At 44.3% G+C, this 3,775-nt stretch overlaps 1 long non-coding RNA gene across 1 annotated transcript; it reads right to left on the reverse strand.

Moving 5' to 3' along the window:
* Positions 1 to 1,182: 1,182 nt before the first annotated feature.
* LOC147642602 (uncharacterized) lies at positions 1,183 to 1,688 on the reverse strand. Its single transcript, XR_015273311.1, has 2 exons — positions 1,500 to 1,688; positions 1,183 to 1,438 (listed from the first exon to the last, which is right to left on the reverse strand). It is a non-coding gene; the product is annotated as an uncharacterized LOC147642602 (long non-coding RNA).
* Between the last annotated feature and the right edge of the window lie 2,087 nt (positions 1,689 to 3,775).

Raw genomic sequence — 3,775 nt, forward strand, 5'->3', positions numbered from 1 at the left:
ATCAGCTGCACGCCTCATTTGAAATGCATAAACAACTGGCAAAGCAAAAAGTTCAACGACTGTCGCCATTTATCTCTTTTAGCCCGCTGCTGTCTAATGACACGCCCACCACCACGCAATGGGTTAAGCTGGGAAGCTGGTCTGGCTAGCTAGCTATCAGGTCGAGATGGATTCTGGGGGAGCGAGGAGAAGACCACAATTTAAGCCTAAACGCTGTGCGTTTAAATAACATCCAGCCAACGGCTGCGGACATGCAACGGAGCCCCTCTGTCAAATTCAAGACAGACCAAGAGCAAATTCGCCGCCAGGCCGGGCTTCACTGCCATTTCCCCCCGTACAGTCTCACTATATCTCACTGGCTGCCAGATGCTGTCAGCACACCCCGGGCTGTGGGCTGGGCCAGTGCGGCGTATGCGCAATATGTGCTCCCTTTCAATGCAACGGGCAAACTGCACTCTGCAGCAGCAAAACGGCCTGGCTGCAGGCTACTAAATTTTACTACAGTTAAATAAATTCCCTGAAATTAGTAATATTTATGCTACATTATTGCACGAGCAGCAACGAGCAGCATCCAAGCAACGGCGCGACGTCGTGTGGTTAAGTAACCGCTCTTTATCTCTTTCAATAACAAGTCTAACGACAACGGCAGCCACATCGGCAACACCAACAGCAACAGCAACTGCGACTGCGACTAGAACTATGCGGTGAGACTATCCCCAGCGCTGCCTTTTGTTGCCGCTGGAACTCCTCTTGTGCCTTTGAATGAATGACATAATGGTGGAAGACCACAATTTCAAAAGCATACTTAGCAAATATTACGAAATACTACGGAGAAAAGTGCACGCAACAAAAGAATAACAGGGCAGGCCAAAGAATCGCAGACTGGCGACATGGTTGCGGGCAGGAGATGCTCTGCCTCAGCAACGGCCTGCCGCCTAGGTGAGCCAGACAAGAGTAACAGCAACACAAAAAAAAAAGCAGAAAAGACAAAACAATGCCAACGACACGCAGTGGACAAGAGGCCACAATAGACTTTTGAGAGCTTGAAGACCAGAGATGCGAACGTGAGTTCATTACTCGTGAGGAAGTACCTGCAACCTTTACCTCTAATATCAACAGAAAAAAAGTATAGGTCTCTAAAAAAACCCTATAGTTAGAATGTAGTTAGAACCCTTGAGTAAGTAAGGTTGAAAACCGATTGCCTAGATTTCTTTATGTAAGCTAAGGGATATGTCTTGATACAAGTAAGTTTTACAGCTTAAGATATCTAAGCTTTTCATTTCTGAAAATTCTCCACAAAGTTGTAGATAAAATATATTTTATTGATTTTATAATATAGAAACTTGCATTTCCTTCTTGGTATTTCCCCCTTCGATCACGAGGTCTGGACTGACCACCTCCGGTTCGAAGCGGGACAATGGGGTAACTGTTGCTGTTGCTGCATTAAATAATAATCATAATAAGTAATGTGGGGAGACAACGTCCCGCTCTGGCTTTACCTCCCGGCTGTAACAAAGTGGGTTGGATTGGATCTCTGGAGTAAGAGCTGAGAGCGGACGGCACTTCGGCCAGCTAAACGTCATGCAAAGTGCGGTAAAAGGACACTACAGGATGGCAGCGCTGATGTTACACTTCCTGGTGCCTGGTGACTGGTGCCTGGCAGGCAGTCAGGATGGCAGCAGGGCAACAGGACACCGGGACAGGCAGGTCCTGCCTGTTCATTTGCCAGGCTGCTTTTGTTGCTACGAAAATACCTTATAGTTGCATGTAGCTGTTGTCGCACTTGTGTGTGCAGTGTCTCCACTCATCAGTGCTGTTGTTCTCAGCCCCGGCTTTAGGTTTTGGCCAGGTTCTCATCCTCATCCTCATCCGTCGTCCTGGCTCGTCGTCGTACCCATCCCCAGGCCCTGTCATCGTGGCGCGGTCCCTTGTTAAATCCTTTAGCAGGCCCTGCATTGTTGCTCACTTTTGCCTGCCAGCCGAGCCATTGTTCATATAGACAAGTTGGCCTGGCCCCGGCGTGGCCTACACCGCCTCCTAATGGCTCAGCCCTTGGATAAGCATGGAGCCTGGTGCACGGAAACCAAATATTAAATATATATTAAAATGTCAGAAATGATGTGGCCTTAGCTGGTGTGTGCTTGATGATGTCAAATCAATCTCAGTTCCAATTAAATTTAATAAGTTTCTCACTACATTTCTTACTAGGATGGGCGACCAACCACATTATGCTTTTAGAATCGATATTGTAAAGAATAATTTGTTGAATACTATAAATTATTACATCAGTATAATATGTGATAAGATTAAATGAATTAAATAAATATCTACTGATAGATAGCTAGTGCTTTATCTTTCCCTAGTTTTCTCCGTGTACGATGCGGTTTTATGCGCACAGGTAGTGGCTTTTGTACAGGAGCACCAGAAGCAGGAGCAGGAACAACAGGAGACGAACAATGCCTTGGCACACATTTCGCAGTTGCCTTTACCGTATTAAGCTCAAATGATTTAATGAGCATGTTTTACCCAAAATGTAGTAATTGTCACGTATTACGTGCTCAGCCTGAAGATTGCGCTTGCAGAGCTGACAAATAGCTAAATCTTTGGACTGCTCGGCAGCCTATTTGCCCAGTTTTTCAGCTTTGCTCGAGCCGGCAGCTCGAAATATGTATATTTGCATATGTAATTTTATGGTAATACTCGTTAAAAATATATACATATATATATGTATCTGTGTATCTGTGAATCCCCGCTCCTGTGTAGGTGCGCCTTTGTCAACATGCAAAAGCTGGTCGGGCCAAGTACGTGGGCTTAGCCGAGTTAGTTGTTGGCATAGTACCGAATACCCTATATAGGAGCATAAAGCGGGGTTTTACCCACAAAAATCCAAATTAGAACTCTGGGAGCAGCACGTGGCTGCTGCTGCCGCTGTTGTTGTTGTGGCGAAACTCTTGACGAACAAATTTTCATGTTGAGTGCATAAAAAACTCTAAAAAATTCATATAAAACCAAAGAACGCACTTTACACGCTCTTTCCCAACCCCACCGCCCGCACAGCCATTACATAGATACAAATAACCACAAAGGGAGAAGCGATGGCTGGCGTCCACGTCTGAGTGACATGTAATAAAAACGAAACAATATTGTATGATAAAGTATACGCCCAGTGGGCAAAGGCATCGCAAGCGCTTTCGCTCGCTCTGCACACACACTGAGGGGACATGTGTATATGAAAACTGAATTAAACGAACTACGAATGGGAAATAATAACAGCACAGCTCCGGCAACAACAATTCCACTGAGCTGAACTGAACTGAAGAACGAGAACAAGAACAAGAAAGGCAATAGCCGGCACAAGACAAAAGATAATGGGGGTCACAACAACAACAACAACAAAAAAAAGAAAGGGACCAGAGAAGGGTCACCAGCAGCCATACACATGAAAAATAAGTATCTTAAGTGATCATCAAATTGAAACTTGTATAACTTTAATAAGAAATCAAAGTACCTGAGCTACAAAAAAAATAAAATCTACTGCAGTTTATGCATTTATAATCGGTTATTAATAACAATTATTTCTATATATTGGTACTTAATTTTTCAAGTTATATATTTGTTATCATTTCGGTTCTCTGTAGCAGCAACATCAAGTGAAAAGCAGCAGCAACAATATGAATTCGCAGCGTAAACAGGAAGCACACAATGGAGTCAACTCTCAACTGTCGACGAGGTCACCAACGACCAAGGAGGATAGCAAATACAATGGCAACAACAA

Source organism: Drosophila serrata, unplaced genomic scaffold, assembly GCF_035046125.1.
Source record: "Drosophila serrata isolate PLE 108 unplaced genomic scaffold, ASM3504612v1 contig_382, whole genome shotgun sequence".
Classification (NCBI taxonomy): domain Eukaryota; kingdom Metazoa; phylum Arthropoda; class Insecta; order Diptera; family Drosophilidae; genus Drosophila; species Drosophila serrata.